Raw genomic sequence first — 13,268 nt, forward strand, 5'->3', positions numbered from 1 at the left:
AGATTGCTGCCTTGCTTTGTTCTTTCATCTGAAGGACAAAAGTAGAGGAGACTGTTATGAACTAAAATAAAATTTGGTGAACCTTCGCAGCCTTTAAAAATATGTCGTTTTCACTGTGAAATTCACGACTGGTTTCCAAAGCTACAGGGCCACCAGAAATTGAAAGTAAGGAAGATAAAAAATTAAGGAGAGCAAAAATTATCCATATCATATGTAAATCCTTCTAGAAGAATTTTTCAACCTAGAAGGAGCTTTCTAAAAGGAGTGCTTTTTAGCCAAGAGATAAAAGACAACCTAATTTAGCCAAAGTATCTTTTAAGTCTGTGTTCATGTCTTTAACACAAATTAAGTAAAAGTTTTCAAAAGTTCATTTTTCCATGGTAAAAATTACTTTAAAAAAAAAAGTCCTTAAAGAACTTGGCTTCATATAATTATTCATCTTTAAATAAATGCTATTTCTTATTTTTAAAAAATCTTCCTGTTCTTTTGTATGTCCTGGTCAGTATTCCTGACTGATTGGAAATTAGGGCTACCATAGGCAGAAAACTGCATAATTTTGCAAATGAAATTGAAGCAAAGTCAAAATCTGACAAATTGTAGGTATAGCAATACCACAACGCAAATCCAAAACAAAAATCCTACTAGGTTGTAAGTGTTACATTCTGAGGCATTTGCATTTTATTTTGTTTTATTTTTGAGACTGAGTTTTGCTCTTGTTGCCCAGGCTGGAGTACAATGGCCCAATCTCGGCTCACCACAACCTCCGCCTCCTGAGTTCAAGTGATTCTCCTGCCTCAGCCTCCCGAGTAGCTGGGATTACAGGCATGCACCTCCACGCCCGGCTGATTTTGTATGTTTAGTAGAGATAGGGTTTCTCCATGTTGGTCACGCTGGTCTCAAACTCCCGACCTCAGGTGATCCGCCTGCCTCAGCCTCCCAAAGTGCTGGGATTACAGGCGTGAGCCACCACGCCTGGCTGGCATTTGCATTTTGTAATCTATAAAATCTTAGGAGTTAGGCAGTACCTCCCAAACGATTCAAGAATACCTTCTACACAACCTTCATTTCACCAACACACTGGGCTTGGATGAATAGAAAGGATGAGAAGCTTACTATACCATTAGATGCTAGTTGAGTTGAAACCTGCCACTTTTAAACTTTTATCCAAAAGAGATGGCTTAATAAAGGGGAAAAAGTACGCTTTATAAATAAAGTAAGAAAAATACAGGTTTGGAGAGAGACTATAACAAAATCCCAGTTTTCAGAATCAAAGGAAGGAAAACAAATCTCTTGACAGTGGTGATAGATGTCTCCAGAGAAAGACACCAAGGCAGGGCAAACCCAACCATATGGATCCTTCCCTTCTCCCCAAACTATCTTTGTCTGCAATGCCTCAATTTTCTTCATTCCACTTTATTCCCTGCTTGAAACTGAACTTTTATCATTTTATATCAATTTTAAGTTCATTTGGTTTAACACGTTTCATTTCTAAACGCAGTTAACTCTGAGAGGTCATGGGGTGCACACATTCAGTCACGCATTAGTATGAACTAGCTCATTGCTCGCCATTTGACACCCTGTGCACATCCCTATTACAGCACGAACCACGTTGTGTTTTCATCGTGTCCCAGCAGCAAAGGAGAGGGATGATGAAAGATCAGAGAGATGCAGAGAGGCCAGTGGAAAACTTTACTCATTTCCAAAATTTGCCTAAGGGTGGCCATTCCCTCACAAATATTAAAGAGAAAACGTTTGGCACCTACTTCTCCTCCCTACAGTAACACATAAGCACCACCCCCTACCACACCGCCCCCCGACTCTTCACCACCCACTCTAGAGCTCAGGCTCCTCTTAGTAAAACTACAATTCTTTTACATAAGTTGACATGTTCTTGTGGGATGGCTTGGAAACCTAACCATTTATAATGTGGTTCCTACAGAAAATTCCCTAATACCAAATATTTAATTTAAAAAAAAAGATTAACTTCTGTAACACAATTAGTAAGATGATGGTTGATTCTCCTTTAAGCTTATTAAATTCCATGACACAGTCATCATACTTACCTAATTAGTCTAATTTTATACTCACTTTTCAACTAAACTGTTTAAGTCTTTTTTATTTCAAAGATTACTGCAAACTCAAGTCTCTCATCACGTCTTTGAACAAATGATTTTTATTTACTCCTAAATGCAGAATTTTATTTTGTCCTCCTAACACCTTATCCTGTAGAATATGGACTTTTATTCCTGCTAGTCAAAAATTGGTTTGGGAGAACCCAACACATTAACACCCCCTCCCATTTCCCTGTTTATCCATTAATTTGTCCAGTATGAATTCTAGAATTCCCTATTAAGTCAATAAACAGGTGAAGGCCAGACATAAAACCTAATTTTGATACTGTTACAAATCTCTTTCCAGATATGTAATGATCAATTAATAAACACTTTAGACATGATTTTCAATATTATTAAACACTGTTGTGTGAAATAATCTACCTTTTTCATTTCGTCAAAAATATAGATATATCATGAAGAGGCTTTTCCCAATGTTTTAATGAAATAGAAACACCCTTTCTACACCTTCCTGTTTAAGAGCTCAAAAAATATATATATTTATAGTTTGGCATGACTTGTTCATGAAGAATTCATGCTGACTGCTAGTAATTACTGCCCTTTATTTACAAATTAGGTTTTTAGTTTTCCTACAGATTGGCACCTAGATGTCCAGTCTAATTAAAGAGATCACCTTGTTACCTATGTTGAAAATAAGAATATTTGCACTTCTCCATGTATTAGTCCATGGTGCTATAACAAATATATCATAGACTGGGTGGCTTAAATGACAAACATTCACTTCTCACAGTTCTGGAGGCTGGGAAGTCCTAGTTCAAGGTACTGGCCCATCTGGTGTCTGGTGAGGGCCAGCTTTCTGGTCTGTAGATGGCTGCCTTCTCTCTGTATCTTCACATGGCAGACAGCAGAACACATCATGTCTCTTCTTATAAGGACACTAATCCTATTGATGAGGACTATACACTCATGGCCTAATTAGCTCCCAAAGACTCCACCATTCTAATATCATCACCCTGGGGGTTAGGATTTCAACACATGGATTTGCAGTGGCAGGTGGGGAAGATACATTCAGTCCAGAGCACTCTGCTTTCTGGCAGGTCTGCCATTTCTCAGGGACTCCCAAGAAAGTTTCTGTTATCACACCTAAAGATCATTTTAGGATTCAGGGATATACTTCTTTTGGATGTATGTACTTCAACTAATTTAAAGAGACTAGGCTATCTTCTTTACTTTCATCATCTAGAGTTTCAATTATTGTTTAATTAATTAAACATTTTATTAGGTAATACAACGTTTAATAATGTATATAGTGAAACCAAATCTCTCTCTCTCTCTCATCCCTGTCTTCCTACCACCTAATTTCCCTCCCAGAGGCAACTACTTTGGGCACTTACTCTTACAGTTCCAGAGATATCATAGATAATACCAGAACATATGGATTTATATATTTAATATGAATTATAACATCTTTGTTTTTCTACTCAATTCAATTCCCTTATATTAATCTTTGTTCCACCCTTGCCAATATTACATCATAGTTTAGATGTATCATATGTCATCTACTAATCTCTTATCATGTGACTCATGTAGAGGATCTATTCCTTCCTGTTTTTGTTTTTCTTCCTTACCTTCAGCATGTCCTGCCAGACCTAGCAAATGAGAAGTGCTTTAGCCTTCCTAAATTTACTTTTCCTAGTTTCTGCCATTCTCTTTTATTTGCCTTCATCAGGTGTCCCTGTATTAAGCTACTCTTGCATTGCTATAAGAAATACCTGAGATTGGGTAATTTATAAAGGAAAGATATTTAATTGGCTCGTGGTTCTGCAGGCTATACAGAAAGCATGGTGCTGGCATCTGCTCAGCTTCTAGGGAGGCCTCAGGGAGCTTTTACTCATGGCAGGAGGCAAAGTGGGGAGCAAGCATCTCACATTGTGAGAACAAGAGGAAGAGAGAAAGAGAGGGAGGTGCCACACACTTTTAAACAGCCAGATCTCTCAAGAACTCACTCACTATCATGAGGACAACACCAAGAGGCTGGTGCTAAGCCATCATGAGAAATCCGCCCCCCAAAGTCCAATCACTCCACACCAGACCCCACCTCCAACACTGGGAATCACAATTCAACATGAAACTTGGGTGGGGACAAATATCCAAACTACGTATGTCCCTCTTCTTATCTTTAATTCATATTCTTTCAAATTTGTACCCCTACACAGATACATTGGAGTTTGGGGTTGTTTATGTTGTTGTTCAACAACTATTTATGGAGCACTTAAACACATCAGCCACAATCTTAGGTTCCAGTGAAAGAAAAAGTAGTAAAGCCCAGGCCCTACCAACTATGCATCTTCTTTCTTCATGTTTAATTTATCACATTCCTTTTATGTCATATATAGTCCCTTGGAATCATATTTCGTGTTAATCTGAAATTGTTGAAATTTACTTCTCTTAAAGTCTAGGAAGCATATCTAACATTATCTTATTTGGGATTATCACCCACATAAATGGCCACTTTCTCTATAACCCTGGGCAAAAGCTGCCCCACCCCCTATCCTCATGCTTTGGAAGTGTCCATGGGGCCAAGATGATGTACCCACCCAGAGCCCACATCTATTCTATCCTATCCTACCCAGGGTAGCCAGTGTCTCAACTCCCTGCTCAACGAGTGCAAACCCACTTCCAGTGCCTATGTTGGCCTCTTCATGGAATCCATCCTTCCAAGACTGAACCATTCAATGTGCCCAACCCTATACCTGAGAGGTAGCCAAAAGGCAGCTGTTTGCCAATGAGTGCAGATTGAATTTGGATGTACAGGCTGGGCTGTCAACTTGCAGGCACTCAAGGCCCCTCAAGTGCAAGACAGCCAGAAGTGGGAAGAGAAGAGAACAGGTCATGTGTCAGGGACACAGAGGTGAGTTCCTCCTCCACCACCTCCTTCTAAAAGGAACCCAAGAATTCTAAAACCAATCTTGCCTTCTGGGTCATTTTGAAGGTATATTTCTCAAAGTAGAAAGATTGGCAGGTAGAGCCTACTTTACAAGCCTATTACATAGAATTGTAACTTATACACACAGGCATACGGTGTGCAGGCCTCCGCCTGTACCTTCACACTTCCCAGTACAAACGTTAAAGATAGGCCTGTCCAGGCTTTCTAGCACTCCATATCACCAAGTGGTCAGATTTGCTTCTTTCATTGTTTCCTCAATATGCCGAGGTATATAATTGCCAAAGAGTTAAGGTGAAAAGTCATGTTATTCCACTTTTTTTGTTGTTGTTGGAGACAGGGTCACTCTGTTGCCCAAGCTGGAATGCCAGTGGCGTGATCACAGCTCACCACTGCAATCTCCACCTCCCAGGCCCAAGCAATCCTCCCACTCAGCCTCTCAAGTAGCTGGGACCACAGGCATGCACCACCACACCCAGCTAAGTTACTCCACTTCTAAGAGAAGGTTTCTTAAAATTTTTAGAACGTGTCATCTGTTACTGTAACAGTTTTTTAAATCTGGACCAGTAAAGTTATTGAAGTAATAAGCTGTGTGACAATATCTCTTCTCTTACTTCTCTTTCCTCCATCCAAATACTCTCTGTTATTATTCTTTCCTTAAGCTTCTGATTTCCATGCAAGAGTGTGCATTCACTATATGTGTATTTATCTACCTCTTTTATTAAAATTATTTTGTGAACATTCAAAATTCCATTCATGAGTAAATAATTAAAGGTTAAATAGTCAAAAACACAGAAATAAAAAACATTCATGATTTATTAGTACATCTGTGATTGTATTTAATTTGTGTTCTCCCAGGTAACTATCCTTATTTATTATCGACCTTCTCCCATGTTTTCTCCTGATAAGTACTAAACATCATCTCTATTAACATGGTTCTTTCTATGCCCTGATTATTGTCATAACACTAACACATACACACAGGTGTGCTCATTCATATACGTTTGATGGTTTTATCTGGAAATAAGTGTCTCTTCCTCAAGTTTAAACTATTCTGATCATGTCAACAAGTCTTCCACCAAAAGTATCTTTGGGCTTCATGGATTCACTGTGGATCTCATTTAGTGAAATTCTATTTAGTTAAATATAAAAGAGAAATATTTGTATTAATAGTAGGTGCCAATCCCCACCATCATCACAAATGTTAACCTTTGCCTAATACCTATCTCCCAAAATATCAGAAGAAAGGATCAGCAACTAGTGAAAGACTGTCAAGTACTGAAATAATGTTATAAGAGTATTTTTTAAATTTTCATTAAGAATTTTTTTTTCTTTTGTAAAGGTCTGCTTTTATTTTATTTTATTTTTTTTATTATACTTTAGGGTTTTAGGGTACATGTGCACAATGTGCAGGTTTGTTACATATGTATCCATGTGCCATGTTGATTTCCTGCACCCATTAACTCGTCATTTAGCATTAGGTGTATCTCCTAATGCTGTCCCTCCCCCCTCCCCCCACCCCACAACAGTCCCCGGAGCGTGATGTTCCCCTTCCTGTGTCCATGAGTTCTCATTGTTCAATTCCCACCTATGAGTGAGAACATGCAGTGTTTGGTTTTTTGTCCTTGCGATAGTTTACTGAGAATGATGTTTTCCAGTTTCATCCATGTCCCTAGAAAGGACACGAACTCATCATTTTTTATGGCTGCATAGTATTCCATGGTGTATATGTGCCACATTTTCTTAATCCAGTCTATCGTTGTTGGACATTTGAGGCCGGGTGCGGTGGCTCATGCCTGTAATCTCAGCACTGTGGGAGGCAGAGGCCAGCCTTCCACTACAATCTCCTGAGGTCAGGAGTTCAAGACCAGCCTGGCCAACATGGTGAAACCCCATCACTACTAAAAATACAAAAATTAGCCAGGCATGGTGGCATGTGCCTGTAATCCCAGCTACTCAGGAGGCTGAGACAGGAGAATTGCTGCAACCTAGGAGGCAGAGGCTACAGTGAGCCGAGATTAGAAGATCATGAAACAGAGCAAGACTCCATCTCAAAAAAAAAAAAAAAAAAAAGAATTTATCTTAAATGCATAACTGAACTTTACAAGCTTCGCTGTCCCCCATCACCATGCCTCAGAAAAATTAGTATAATATAGTCAGGAATAATGTGAAGGACTGAAACCAAATGTTAACTGAAAAAAAAAAATCTAAATCATCACAAGAAGATTTAAGTAAAGGAAAAGGAGGCAAGGGAAGTTTGCTGTACAATATTATCATAGCTGACTTTATACAATTCAGTCTTGGCTAGAGTGAAATAAAATGGAAAGAAGACAACTGTAATATAAAACTTCCACTACAATTTCTATACACACTGGTTTTCCAAGCCCCACCTCCATGTTTCCAGTGCAATAATTTGATAATTTGCTGGTATGTTTGGCCTACCAAGAAAGAAATACATATACCTTCTACTCACTTGGTAAACAAAAGGATCCGAGGTTTGTCAGAGAATCAATAACTGCCTGATATCATACGTGATGAAGGAATAGTTGGGTCTCATTCTTTTCAAATGCTCTTCCTAGACTTTACAAATATTTTTGATGTGTTTACATAGAGGGCAATAATGTATATAAACTCTTCCACCTAGCTTTTTGGTAGGCTATAAGAGCAAAATGATGTGAGATCAGAGGTATCCCTAGACCATAGGGCACCATTCATTTATTCATTCTTTCAACTTGTATTTACTGACTGCCTACTCTGTGCCAATCATGAGGAGAGTGTGACCATAAACAATAAAGATAATAAATAGTAAATGATTTCGTATATTAGAAAACAACACATGCTATTTTAAAAAAGAAAAAGCAGAATAGAGTAGGCAGGGCTGGGTGATAGAGAAGCTCAGAGCAAATTTCAGTATTAAATAAGGTCAAGATTAGCCTCATTGAGAAGGGGACATTTGAGCAAGACTTGAAGAGGCAAGAAAATTAGCCAAGCAGACAGCCGGGGGAAGAGTAGATGTAACATCACAACAGAAGCCTAAGGCAGGAAAGCAGTGGCAGAACAGCAAGGAGGCCAGTGTAAGTAGGGCAGAGTGAGCTACAAAGAGCATAGTAAGAGAGAAAGTCAGAAAGGTAATGGGGGCTGCAGATCATAAGAACTATTGCAGATGTCTGAGCACTAAAATATCAACTGTTTTATTCTTTAGAGGAATCACTCTGGTGAATAGAACGAAGTATGAAGGGCAAAAGAAAAAGTAGGGACAGCCATTGGGAGTTCCCATAGTAACCTAGATGAGATAAAATAATGGCTTAGAACTGGTTGGTGGTAGCAGAAGTGGACACAGGGTTCAGATTGTAGATATAGTTCAACAATTGAGCCAACAGGAATTCATGAAAGATTAAACATAGGATAGACAGAACTCCAGATATCTTTAAGTTTTTCGGTCTGGAGCAACTGGAAGGATGGAGTTGCCATTAACTGAGGTGGGAATGGCTGCAAGAGGAGCAGGAAGAAGAAGAGTCCAGCTTGGGACATGATAAATTTGAGGTGCATATTAACATCAAAGTGAAAATGTAAAGTAGGCTGTTGGATATACAAGAGCAGGGTTTGAAACAGAAATCTGAAACGAAAATATAACTTTTGGAGTTGTCAGCATAAAGGTAGATACAATGAGACTACCAAGGAAGCATATTGACTAGAAAGAGGTAGGTTGAAGTCCACTATTGCAAGTGAATGGAAATACAGGCAGTAATATTCAGAGTATGATTGTAGAATTGAGATTTGCCTTCAGGTGAATTTAAAAAATATGCCCCTTCCGGAGAGATGGATTAGAAAACTGACCGGGCACGGTGGCTCACACCTGTAATTCCAGCACTTTGGGAGGCCAAGGCAGGTGGATCACCTGAGGTCAGGAGTTCGAGACCAGCCTGGCCAACATGGTGAAATCCCGTCTCTACTAAAAATTAAAAAAAATTAGCCGGGAATTGCGGTGGGCGCCTGTAATCCCAGCTACTTGGGAGACTGAGGCAGGAGAATCGCTTGAACCCGGGAGGCGGAGGTTGCAGTGAGCTGAGATCACGCCATTGCACTCCAGCCCAGGCAACAACAGTGAAATTCCATCTCAAAAAAAAAAAAAAAAAAAAAGACAAGACAAGAAAATAAAAGAAAACTGTGCCACTCTCTGAGTAGACACAGCCCTGCAAGTGTTAGCAGAAAGGCCCACAGTTTGCCCAGCAGAGGGAGGGCTAGATTTCATCTCCACTCAGACCCTCAGCAGGGTAATATGCAGCAGCCCATGTGAGACATCCTGTCGCTTCACCCCGCAACCCCCACTGTCTGCTAAAGAGTTCTTAAATTCTCTTACCTCTCACCACTATTGGGCCTCAGTGATTATCAGCGTCAGCTTTAAAGTTGGACTGCCTGGGTGAGAATCCAGGCTCTGTTCCCTGCTCACTGGTGACTTTAGATAAATTACTGATCTTTCCTGAACATCAGTTTCCTAATCCATAAAATGAGAATAATAAGAGTACCTACCTCAAAGGGATCTTAAAGATCACCTAAGAAAATCTATATAAAATCCATTAACTTAGCCAATATCTCTGACACCTGGCAGGGGCTCAACAAACGTTAGTTGATATCATCATCCCTTTTTAAGTGAAAGAACAGAATCTACTTGTCTACATTCAGATTAAACCTCTCCCTCATCTATAGAGCTCATAATTATTATTCAAGAGTGCTTTCACTCATTGTTTTCATAACAAAAGACTTTAAAACAAAGCTTCCCTCTAGTGCCTCATTTTATTGGATTTCTTGACTTCAAAATCAATAAGGCATATTTCCTACATGTGCACTAATTAGAAATGCAACATGCCTAAAGTACTGTCTTAAAAAAACAAACAAACACATTCCTAATGCACAACAGCCTCCTAAAGGATCTTGAGCCCTTTGAAATCAATTCCAGAGTGCTGCATAAAAGGTATGCCCCAGGGTTAGGGATACAATTGTTAGATGCACTAAGTGTGGGCAACTCCAAGAGTCTGTACTTTTTATTTCCTTAGCATCCAAAATCTCTGAATTTCAATAGAACAAAACAATGTTACATTTTAGAACAAAACGTAAATATCATTAGCATGTTGTAATTCAAACTTTATAAAGCTTACTTGAGTATTTGAAGTTCTCTTTATTAAACCTTTAGATAGCCATCTTATTGATGTTTTTTGAAAAATGATCAAATTGAGCTTCCCCCAAAAATGATGAGTTTTATGAATTCTTTATGAAAAGATTCAAACAAAATTAATTAAATTTAAAAATTTGTTTACTCTAGCCAGAGCAAGCAAAATTAAACGTTTCCTCACAAATACAACCAAAAGGAAAGCAGCAAAAATGGTAAAAAAAAAAAAAAATTACCTTAACCAATATGAAAACAAAGGAAAACAACAGATTCTACTTATATTTAGGTCTTATAATGTCCCTCTGATCATGAATAGCTGGCCAAATCTAATCTCCCTCTTAAAAAAAAGCAAAAAGTCATAATTCAATTTCTGATTTACCTGAAAAGTAACATTGTACATGAGAATTTCACAAGATGACTTTATGACCCTGATAACATACCATTTAGTTATTTTATAACATGTCAGTTCACACTAAAAGCTCACCACAATGGCACACATTTTCAAAATTGCAGCTACAGAGAAAGGACAGAAATGCCTCATGGTTAGTTACTCTATGTAGCAATGCCTTCTACTTAAGGACATTTTGTACCATATAAAAATTATGCCATAATGGAGGCCCAGCATGAAGGTTACCTACATATTTTTTAAAAGCCATAGAACTAAATTAGTCAAATTGAAGTCAAAGAAGAAGCTAATCTAATATATGAGACAACAGAGAAGCTTTCACTGAATCACCAGAACAAGAATAACCTTCAGCTACAAGGCATCAAGTTTAAGCAACCAGGGCAGAAGTAACGTGCCCTTCATATACACATTGAAAGTGACAGAGGCTTCTGTTGCTGCAAGTCCAGTGAGCCTATGGGTCCATCCCATTCCATAATATTGTAAAACAGCTCAACTGTATATGAATTCTCGTAAGGTCTGATATTTTTAAAAAGCAGAGAACAAAAAGAGAATGGCAAAGGTAGTAGAATTCTCATCAACCTCAATGTGAAGCCAAAAATTTCCCATTTCTTCTTTGTTCTCTGTTTAGCTAGAAATAAATAAAAGCCTGCTTATCAGAATAAAGAAAATGAAACCAAAGTCCTTGAAAAACACTATATTCATTTTTCTAGAACTCAATAAATACACTTGGGAAAACAAATAGTATGTAACTGGGGAATTTCAGCTTCTTCTGTGTCTCCTAGTTTTCCATTCTGTCATACTCCTTGAAGAGAATTTTAAAAAGTCTCTGCCAGAATCTTTAAATCTAACCATCCACGATCATTATTTATCAATATTTTCTTAAAGTTTCCCTAGGAACACTGGCTAAATACCTATTAACCCTACTTAACTGTTTCTTATCACGCATGTTAAATATCCTCTCTATAGGAAATAGATGACTTTTCTCCCCTGGCTTCAAAAGACCACCCTCACTGCTTCTCCCCAACAATTTAGAATTCAAGAAACAAATGGAAGCAAGCAACAAAACATTAGTAACATTAGAAGTATCCCATACACATGGACTGAGAACACATTTGGGGACATGGTGGGCAGACTAGCAATTTCCTGTGGAATTACACAGCAAAAAAAAAAAGATGGAAAAGCCACAAGCACTCATCTTCACTCATCTTTCATAGCAAGAGATCAATAGATACCATTTGAGGTTGAATGCAATTTCTCATTCATGGAAAAATATGTAAATTTAACCATGTAAAAAGCCTCCCAACCTCATTCATAATAAGAGAAATGCAAATTAAGGGAGGGCGTGGTGGCTCACGCCGGTAATCCCAGCACTTTGGGAGGCAGAGGCGGGTGGATCATGAGGTCAGGAGATTGAGACCATCCTGGCTAACACAGTGAAACCCCATCTCTACTAAAAATACAAAAAATTATCCAGGCATGGTGGCGGGTGCCTGTAGTCCTACCTATTTGGGAGGCTGAGGCAGGAGAATGGCTTGAACCCGGGAGGCGGCGCTTGCAGTGAGCCAAGATCGCGCCACTGCACTCCAGCCTGGGTGACAGAGCAAGACTCTGTCTCAAAAAAAAAAAAAAAAAAAAGAGAAATGCAAATTAAAATACATTGAGATATTCTTTCTCACCCTTCACTGGCAAATACCAAAATTTTTATAACAAACTCTGTTAGGCTGCAGAGAAACAAATACTCTTATACCTTGCTTGTGGATATTTAAAACGTTATCCCTATGGGGGGCAAATATGCAATATATGTACATGTATATGTATATGTATATGTATATGTATATGTATATGTATATATTTAAACTTTGACCCAGCAATTCAGTTTTTAGGAATCTACCTCAAATATAAAAATAAAAAGTGATGTATGCCCAAGGCAATTAATTGCAGCAATTTTGCTAAAACAAAAGAAAAAGAGAGAGAGAAAAGGAAGGAAAAAAAAGAGAAAAAGGAGGGAGGGAGGGAGGGAAGGAAAGAAGGAAGGAAGGAGGGAAGGAAGGAAGGAAGGAAGGAAGGAAGGAAGGAAGGAAGGAAGGAAGGAGGGAGGGAGGGAGGGAGGGAGGGAGGGAGGGAAGGAGGGAGGGAGGGAAGGAAGAGAGTCAGGCAGGGAGGAAGGGAGGGAGAGAGGGAGGGAATGTTGGTCCTTTCTTCACATCACATACAAAAACTTACTTGAAATGGGTCATAGAGCTTAAAGGTAGGAACTAAAGCTATTAAACTAATAGAAGAAAACATAGGAAAAAAATTATTGTAACCTTGGCAAAGTTTTCTTTTTTTTTTTTTTTTTTTTTTTTGAGACGGAGTCTCGCTCTGTCCCCCAGGCTGGAGTGCAGTGGCACAATCTCGGCTCACTGCAAGCTCCGCCTCCCGGGTTCACGCCATTCTCCTGCCTCAGCCTCTCCCTTTTTTGTATTTTTAGTAGAGACGGGGTTTCACCGTGGTCTCAATCTCCTGACCTCGTGATCCACCCGCCTCTGCCTCTCAAAGTGCTGGGATTACAAGCGTGAGCCACCGTGCCCGGCCTGGCAAAGTTTTCTTAGATGCAACACCAAAAGCATGATCCATAAAGGAGAAAGTTAATAAACTGGACTTCATGAAAATTCAAACTTCATGAAAACACAAACCACA

The 13,268-nt window shown here is 38.9% G+C and overlaps 1 protein-coding gene across 3 annotated transcripts in view; it reads right to left on the minus strand.

Moving 5' to 3' along the window:
• The window catches only part of CTNNA3 (catenin alpha 3), a 1,903,490-nt gene that overhangs the window by 1,792,829 nt on the left and 97,393 nt on the right, over window positions 1-13,268 (minus strand). The gene's annotated exons all lie outside the window — the stretch shown is intronic.

The sequence above is a fragment of the Symphalangus syndactylus genome, chromosome 4 (genome assembly GCF_028878055.3).
Source record: "Symphalangus syndactylus isolate Jambi chromosome 4, NHGRI_mSymSyn1-v2.1_pri, whole genome shotgun sequence".
NCBI lineage: Eukaryota > Metazoa > Chordata > Mammalia > Primates > Hylobatidae > Symphalangus > Symphalangus syndactylus.